Source organism: Triticum aestivum, chromosome 2A (genome assembly GCF_018294505.1).
Source record: "Triticum aestivum cultivar Chinese Spring chromosome 2A, IWGSC CS RefSeq v2.1, whole genome shotgun sequence".
Taxonomy (NCBI): domain Eukaryota; kingdom Viridiplantae; phylum Streptophyta; class Magnoliopsida; order Poales; family Poaceae; genus Triticum; species Triticum aestivum.
In genome coordinates, this window is record NC_057797.1 from 157571848 (window position 1) to 157581599 (window position 9752).

The 9752-nt window shown below is 44.7% G+C and overlaps 1 long non-coding RNA gene across 1 annotated transcript; it reads right to left on the bottom strand.

Moving 5' to 3' along the window:
* Positions 1-7447: 7447 nt before the first annotated feature.
* LOC123188116 (uncharacterized) lies at positions 7448-9509 on the bottom strand. The gene is made up of 3 exons (XR_006494338.1): positions 8737-9509; positions 8178-8617; positions 7448-8087 (listed from the first exon to the last, which is right to left on the bottom strand). It is a non-coding gene; the product is annotated as an uncharacterized lncRNA (long non-coding RNA).
* Between the last annotated feature and the right edge of the window lie 243 nt (positions 9510-9752).

Below are 9752 nucleotides of genomic sequence, written 5' to 3' on the forward strand. Positions count from 1 at the left end.
TATAACCACATCATTGCTATATGTTCCTCTCATTTCCTAGATTTTTATGACCACACATGTTATTGTTAGAGTTGATATGAGAACAATTGGCATCTAATGATTGTTAGAATACATATTATGAGCATAACATCATGATTGCTATATTTTACTCTCGTTTACAAAATTTTTATAACAACGCATGTTATTGCTTAGAGTTGATATGAGAACAGTAGTAGTAAGTACTATGGTAGAATATGAGTAGGCGATGTCATAGTTGTTTTCCTCTCATTGTTACATGATGTTTGAACCATGACATATTGCTAGAATATGAAAGCCATTGGCTTATTTTTTTTAACTTGGGGTATGATTATGACCACGGCATTGCAATTCTCTGTCTATGATATGTGTCACTGTTATAATAATCTTAATTCCACACATACTCTGAATATGATTGTTTATTTTTGTCCTTTTGGTCTCCAATTTGAATTATTGCAGCTGACGCAAATGCGCTGGCCTTCATGATTTCAGGACCTGGAATCATACCAGCCGATGGGTGGTGGTTTATCGCTCGTTCAGCTGACAGTGGTCATTTGATGCTCATTCGCACCTACCAAATTGACCAAACTATTACATCAAACCACATGCAGTACAATGCGTGGGGCGTTCGTGACATTGATGGCTATGGCTGCTTCGTGTTCGAGAAAGATCCCAGCTCCGTTGGGCCAGGCGTATTCAACTGGAGGCGGATTTACAGCCTCGGCAACCACTCCTTGTTCCTCGCGCTCAATTATCCAATCATCCAACCAATCATCAATCATATCACCGGCGATGATTACTGTGCTATGCAATTTCCATTCGTGAGGGGGCTGTGTTTACACATCATACCATGGGTTTCATGAATCACCATATCCAGAGATTCGTCGACACAGCTTGTTGCCAGATAATTTTCAGTGTGTGAAAGGCATCAAGCTTCCATGCGATGGATGTCTTTTGCAAACCCGGCATGCGGCGATGTGGTTCATGCCAACAGCAAATATGCACAACTTGATTCGTGCTGATATCTAGACTGAGCCATGTATTCTGCTGCTATAGCACGACCCTCTTTTGTTGGATATTATGTACTGTTGTTAGTTTCAAGCACTTCTCTGGTTTGAAGGATAGATACCTTCGTGGGATCAAGTGCATCCTAACTCACCTGCGTAGGATGTACCAATAATGATGATGAAGATGCTATGCAAAAGCCATATATATCAGTTAGGCTTCAAGTGCGTACTTATTAGTTAACCCTTAAGACCCTTAAGACCTTATTCTAATAACATCAAAGCCTTATTCTGATAACACCTCGACCCATCTCCCGCACGACCCCAATACGACTCCACCTCCTTCCGCCGGCGCCACCATCTCTCTGTCGGTGCCATGAAAAATGAACCGCACGCAGCGATCCAAATTTATTTTTTAGGAAATTCCCCACGACCACTCCCCTCCGCTCATCCCTTATCCTCTCCAGCTCCTTCCTTCAGCTGGGGCGGTGTCCCACCCACACGCCGGCCGACGCCCCTCCTCAAGCCTAGCTATGAGCAGCTCCCCAGCACTTCTCCCCCAGCGACGCGCAGCACCCCGGCACCCCTCCGCCAGCACCCCTCCCCGGCGACCTCCCGTCCCCGGCGACCTCCCGTCGCCTTCTACGCGCGCAGCCACGCCCCCGCCCTGACCCAGGGCAGCGCCGCCTCCCTTCACTCCTCCTACCTCCGGCTCACCGCCTTCCCCCAGTCCTCTCTCTCCACACGATATCCCCTCTCCTCCAGGCCCACAACCTCCCCCGCAGCCTTCTCCCGCTCCGGCGCAGCGCCGCCTTCCCCCGTGCCGCCGCGCCGCAACCTTCCCCCGCTCCGCCGCGCCACCGCCTTACCCCGCTCAGCTGCCCCACTTGCTTCCTCCGCGCTGCCGCGGCGCCATCACCTGGATGCGCCTATGTCGCGAACCTTACCGGTGTGGGAGGCAGAGGCACCAGCCGGGGGGAGCGTTGCACAGCGCTTAAAGCTCGGGAGGATGGGCGTGCGGCTGGATCGAATCGGGACTGAAGCCCTCCTTCCTCACACACTGACGCATGCAGGCCCGGTGGACTGGTGGCGAGCGCGCCGGTGATCTCTATTCTCCCTCCTCCCTCAACCCTTGTACTCTCCTGCTCACCGACAGGGGCTTCCAGATGCACCCGGTCATCTTCCCCTTGGCTTGCCTCCCCTCCCCTGCTACACGACGGCGGCCGGCAAAACAAAAAATGGGTAGCCACCAATGGCAAAACTGGGAGCTGCCTCCTGCCTGGTCGTGCAGTTCCTTGGCTCGCGACGTGCGGTCCGGTAGCATGGGCTTTCTGTTCGCGGGCACGCCGGTTGCCACCGTGCAGTTCGCTGGCTGGTTGGGCATGGTTTCGGTGCCACGGCAATGCAGTTTGATTGAGTGCTTCTGGTGTACACTTCAAATTTGTTTTTTTTGTATGTTAAGATTTACAGTGCAATGTGGTGAAGTCCCGGCTGGGTGGTGCTACGATGCAGTTCGTCTGTGCTGCTCAGTTTTTGCTGCTGTTTGTTTTGCCAGGTGGTGCTCGAGTGCTAATTGTGCTACAGCGACGTGCTGTTCACCGAGCTGTATCGTGCCGTTCGCCGGGCCACAGAGTGTGGTTCACCGGTCGGCTGCTTGCGGTTCGCCGGGCTATGGAGTGCGGTTCACCGGTCGGCGCCTTTGCAAGCGGTTCGCCATTTGCTTCGATATATTTGTTTTTATGTGGGTGATTTGTAAAACTGCATGGGCATTTTTGTAACAGATTGAAAAAACTCGAAGAAACCTATTGCAGCTCGCTTGGTAAACTCATACGTTTCACTAACATTTGCTATAGATCTCCTTTATTGTCTACTTGGTAAACACAAAACAAAAACATCTCAAAAGAAGCTCGCTTCTATATTCAATGTAGTTACTCGCTCAATCTTTGTGGTCCAGTTGCCGCGTGTACACGAATAAAAAATAATAAGTATGACAAACGGCAAAAAAAAACTCATGCAATTAACTTTCGGTAGTGTCGCGGTCTGTTTATGGTAGTCACGAGGTTCACTTTTCATAGTATTGCGGTTCGCCAATGCTCGACGTGAAGTGCACTCCATCTTATTTGGGAAAATTTACATCCCACAAAAAAGAAATCATGCAGTGCACTTGTCTGTCCGATGAAGTGCGGTTTTAGTCCAAAGGAGTGCACTCCACCTCGTTTGCGAAAATTTACGCCCCACGAAAAAAGAAAATTTATGTCCCATAAAAAAGAAATCATGCAGTGCACTTGTCTGTCCAATGAAGTGCGTTTTTTAGTCTAAATAAGTGTGGTTTTCTATCTGATGCAGTACGGCTCGTTTACGGTAGTCTCGAGGTTCACTTTTCATAGTATTGTGGTTTACCAACACTCGACATGAAGTGCACTCCACCTTGTTTAGGAAAAATTATGTCCCGCAAAAATGAAATCATGTAGTGCACTTGTTTGTTCAATGAAGTGCGGTTGTTCGTCCGATGCAGTGCGGTTTTCAGTCGGATGAAGTACCCACGTCGATTTGGGTGTCACGAAGAACAAAATGTCTGCATTTCGATAAATTTAAAACTGCTTTTAAACTGTAAGGAATTAGAGAGAGTGTTCTACATGAAAAAGTTGCGTCACGTCGATATCTTTCCAACGGCATATCATTTGAATCATTTCGACAACCGGTTTCTAAGAATTTCGCGAAAAACGGCCGCTGCCACTCGTCGTCCGCTGCACGATTTTCAAAATTAACTTAAAAACTGTAAGGAATCTCAAAACCATTTCTACATATGAAAGTTGCGCCTTGTCTATAGATTTCCAACGACGTATTACACGTCTCGTTTCGACAAACGGTTCAAAAACTAGAGCAAAAACAGTACCAAAAATTGCAAAAATTTCAAAAAACAGAATTCCGTGATTTAGTAAATTAGAAACTGCTCTTAAACCGTAACGAATTAGAGAAAATAATAGATATGAAAAAGATGCGTCTCGACGATATCTTTTCAACGGCGTATCATTTGTCTTATTCCAATGAGCGGTTTAGAAAAAATCACGAAAATACGCTCGCTACCACTCGTCATCCGCCGCACCATTTTTTAAACTGCTCTTGAACCGAGCGGAAATCTCGAAAAGTGTTCAACTTTGCAAAGTTGCGCCTAATCAATAGCTTTTCAACGGTATATTATACGCCTCGTTCTGATAAATGGTTAAAAATTAGAGCGAAAACAGTACTGAAAAAACACTGCCTGCAGTTTTTTTCGACACGAAGTTCACTCGTGTGAGTACTGCAGCATACTTGGTTCAAACAATGATGTGCACTTGCATTGAGCGTGTAGTGTGAAAGTGTTATCAGAATAATTATTCTGATAATATTATCAGAATAGATCGGCTATATATATATGTGTGTGTGTGTGTGTGTGTGTGTGTGTGTGTGTGTGTGTTACTATTCATCACCCAGAGTGGAGAATAGGTTATTCTTCACCTAAGGTAATCTTATGATGATTTCATAATTAAATTACGTTTCGAATTCAAATAGTTACATTCCTATTGATTCACTACGTAAAATTTAACATAAGAAAAATAAAATTATAGGTCATAAGACAAGAAAATTTGCAGTTTATGTGTATTTTAGACTATGTTTTTACATTTGTAATTTTACATAACATAAAATATTTTTTATGGCGATTATATATTTCTTACGGTCCCTTTTTGCGTCGGAAATAAGACAAAACTTATGGAACGTAAAATTACGGTGCATTGATGGTAAAATAGAGGGGGGTGAAGAATAACTATTCGTCACCCTGGGTGAGGAATAGTTATCTTCACCCCCTCTTTATTTTGACATCAATGCACCGTATTTTTATGTTTCATAAATTTTGTCTTATTTCATACATAAAAAGAAACGTAAGAAAATATGTACTCACCGTAAAAAATATTTTATGTTACATAAAATTACGAATGTAAAACATAGTGTAAAACATACATAAAATGTGATTTTTCTGGTCTTATAACCTATATTTTTGTTTTTTATACCAACTTTTACATATTAAATCAAAATGCATTTAACTATTTATATTCTAAATGTAATTTATTTAGAAAGCGATCGTAAGATTACATCGGATGAGGATTACTTATTCTGCACCCTGGGTGATAAATAGTAACACTATATATATATATATATATATATATATATATATATATATATATATGATAAATGTTTCCTACAAGCAGTGATAGTTACCACCACTTGCGTTTTGTATGTTGTATGTAGTATCTATCGAAACCGAGAGTATGTGCGTGTAGTATGTAGTATATAACAATGATTAGGTAGTATATATACAAATTTTTAGGTAGTATATACCATTTTTTGAGTATGCTCTTTTTTACGTACAAATATGTACGTATTTCACAAATATAACAAAAACTATGGGCTCATATGCATTTTTTCATGTAACTTGTTTTGAAATATCTTAGATATAGTATATAAACATATTTAAAATAATAAAATAATATATATAGTATCACATGCTAGTATATGAGACATGTGGGGTAACTACCACCGGGTGGTAGGATGGATTTCCCCTAGGATGGATTTCCCGTATATATAACACGATCATTTCATAATTAAATTACGTTTCGAATTCAAATAGTTACATTCCTATTGATTCACTACGTAAAATTTGACATAAGAAAATAAAAATATAGGTCATAAGACAAGAAAATTTGCAGTTTATGTATATTTTAGACTGTTTTTTATGTTTGTAATTTTACATAACATAAAATATTTTTTACGGCGATTATATATTTTCTTACGGTCCTTTTTGCGTCAGAGATAACATAAAACTTACGGAATGTAAAATTACGATGCATTGATGGTAAAATAGAGGGGGGTGAAGAATAACTAATCCTTACTCAGGGTGACGAATAGCGCGACCCTATATATATAGCCGGTCTATTCTGATAATATTATCGGAATAGTTATTCTGATAACACTTCAGCACTGCACGCTCAATGTAAGTGCACGTCATTGTTTGAACCAAGTGTGCTGCAGTACTCACACGAGTGAACTTTGTGTCGAAAAACACTACATGCAGTGTTTTTTCAGTATTGTTTTCGTTCTAATTTTTTAACCGTTTATCGGAACGAGGCATATAATATACCGTTGAAAAGCTATTGATTAGGCGCAACTTCGCCATGTTGAACACTTTTTGAGATTCCTCTCGGTTTAAGAGCAATTTCAAAAATGGTGCGGCGGATGACGAGTGGCAGCGAGCGTATTTTCGTGATTTTTTCTAAACCGCTCATCGGAATAAGGCAAATGATACGTCGTTGGAAAGATATCGTCGAGGCGCATCTTTTTCATATCTATTATTTTCTATAATTTGTTACGTTTTAAGAGCATTTTCGAATTTACTAAATCGTGGAATTCTGTTTTTTTAAATTTTTATAATTTTTGGTACTGTTTTTACTCTAGTTTTTGAACTGTTTGTCGAAACGAGGCGTGTAATATGTCATTGGAAAGCTATGGACAAGGCGCAACTTTCATATGTAGAAATGGTTTTGAGATTCGTTACAGTTTTAAGTTAATTTTGAAAATCGTGCGGCGGACGACGAGTGACAGCGGTCGTTTTTCGCGAAATTTCTACAAACCGGTTGTCGAAATGATTCAAATGATATGCTGTTGCAAAGATATCAACGGGGCGCAACTTTTTCATGTAGAACACTCTCTAATTCCTTACGATTTAAGAGCAGTTTTAAAATTAGTGAAATGCGAACACTCTGTTTTTCGCGACACCCAAATCGACGAGTGAACTTCGTCCGACAGAAAATTGCACCGCTTCAGTCGAAAATCGCACTGCATCAGAGAGTCAAGTGAACTTCATGATTTCTGTTGTCGGACGTACATTTTCTCAAACGAGTTTTTGTGAGCTTTGTCGTCTTTTTTAACGAACGAGAGTGGACCTCAAAGACGAGGCAAGTGAACCACATCAGGTGATAAGTGAAGCGCAACACGAGTCTAAATGAACCACATGATTTTTTTTCCTTTTTCTAACTTTTTAAAATTGCATGAGGACTACATGATTGATGTTAGAGAGCTGCATTTTTCTGTTGGAGAAAGTAATGAACCACAAGGCAGAAATAAAAGGAAGTGAACTTCTTGCAATGTTATTTTTTTTTGGAGTTGCATTTTTCCGCTTGTTTATTTTGTTCAAAACAAAAAGAACTGCATAGGACAGAGGAGCGAACCTCTCAAAAAAACCAAAATTTATTAGGACAGATTGAGCTGCATTTTTTTCATGGGGTGAACCTCTAAGGCCCACCTAACGAACTTCATTGTTTTTTTTTCTCACGGGGGTATACAGCAAAACCACTGAAATGAACTTCTATATACCAGGATAAATTGCAAAAAAGGACATAAAATGAAAATTAATATTATCCGGTCTGTTTGGACATAGAGTTCGGGTGGACTACCTCTGACCACTGTCAGCAGCCACCATGGCCAAACACCATGCCCCCAACTGGCCAACTGTCACCCGTGGGGTGCAGCTTCCGTTTTAGTGATGCTTGTGGGCAGGGATGCAGTACACGTAGCCAACATCAAAAGTTGCGACCAGCCGAACCGCAAGCCGCGACCAACCGAATTGCGAGCATGTACGCCGCCGCTGGATTTCCAACCATCGGTTGTATTGCCCGCCGTCGTTGTAGTACAATAGCAATAAAAAATTAGGAAAAATAAGGAAAAAACATGAAGTGCACGCATGCGAGGGCCGAGCTACAGGATTGCACACTGCAGACTGCAAGCCCTGCCCCGCTGCACGACCCATCCAGCGCCCTCGTCGCCTGGTCCAGCATCATGCCGGCGACCAACGACTTCAGCAGAAGGGAGGAGGCGCAGGGAGTTCGGAGGCCAGGACCTCGCCCACCTCCAGGCACCTTTTTGCTAGTGATGTACTTCCACGAGAGGGAGAGGGAGCTGCAGGTCCCTGTACTGTGGGCTGCAGTCACACGCGAAATCCGGGTACTGCCGATTCCCTCTAGACAAGAAAACCTCCTGCAAACAACAAAACCGAACAGTATCCTGTGGTGAGTGCTGTAGTGAACCTCCCCATAGCTAATGAGTGAACAAGTTTTCAGTGCTTACTGTATACACAAATGCCTGCGAGCTGCACCCAAAGCAGCAAAGAGTTGCATGCATTAACATTGTCAAACTGAAACATACAACAAGATGACTACTAAAAAAGACATAACAAGATTAACTACTTAAAAAACGTATGACACCGGCCACCCCTAGTGCAGTGCGCTTCTCCCCTGCTTCCCGCGAACAACAAGGAGTGGAGGAGAGAGCTGCAAGTGAGGTTCGTCGCCCAGACGCCCGACGAGCTGCACGACACGCTCGCCCGCACTACACGCAGTGCTCGCTGAAAAGGGGTGACCCATCGGTTGCTAGGACGGTAGGACCTGCAAACACACACGCCGGCACCCGGCAAGCTGCATGCCCTCTAGGGAGGGTGGAGAGGAGCAGGAAACGGGATGCATGCATGCAGCAGTGAGGCACCCACAAATCTATAGGAGATTGGCTACCTGTCAACAGCGAGCAAAATAGTTAAACATCTTCGATCCCCAATGTGCAGAATTCACCACCACAAGAACCAAATTCAACAGGAAAGACGGACACAAGATGAAGATGACCAAGAACCTACTCGATTTTGCAGAAGGTGCTCGAGGGGGTGAAGGATCTCGCTAGAGGAAGGACGACAAGGCACCGAACGACACACGCGCACGCCTACGAGCTGCGTGTCATGCTTGCCCAGACTGCAAGCTGCTATCGCCAGAACCTTGGCCCCAATGGACCTCCTTCATACCTGTCGGTCATGCTTCACGGTGGATCTGGAGAGGATGGTGGATCCATCTCGAGCTTCTTGGGCCAACGGCCATCATGAACACCAGTGTCGCCCCGTCTTTTGCCAGATCTGGGGAAGAGGATGGGGTCTGGCCACGTCGGGGAGGAAGTAGTGGCGGTCTTAGGCGGGACCAGGGCGCTGGCAGCGGCGGGGGCACATGGCCGACGGCGTCGCAGGGAGGGGCCGACACAGGGTGGGAGGTAGGTTATGGCGAGTGCCAGATCCGGCGGTAGGAGCCACCGCGCGACGACGTAGTAGGAGGTCGTCGGCATGGCGCCACGATGGCGCGGAGGAAGGAGGTGGGGCAGCGGCGCGGACGAAGATGGCGGCTAGGCGGCGCGGGGGAAGGTGTGGTCCAACGGCACAGGGAGGTGGCGACGCGTGGGATGGCGCGCGTGGGAGGCGGTGCGGCGCCGCGGGGAGGGAGGGGTCCGGCAGCGTGGGGGAGGGAGGTGGTGCAGCGTCACGGGAAGGGAGATGGTGCGGCGGAGTGGTTGGAGGTGGTGGTCGAGCGGAGTGGATGGAGGGGGACGAGGTGGGAGGTCCTGAGAAGATAGGATATGGTGGGTGGTTTTTTTCATGCCGTTCGGTCGTGTGTTTTCGTGTGGTTAGTTTGTAGCTGCGGGACGGGGCGGAGGTGTTAGCAGAATAAGACTTTTAAGGGTGTTATCATAATAGATTCATTAATATCAGTTAGGCTTCAAGTGCGTACTTATTAGTTAAAACTATGTATAAATTGTGACACTAAATACGACTAGTAAGTAGTACAGTAGCAGTACTACTATACGTCGGTCAAATTATTCATCATGTCCATA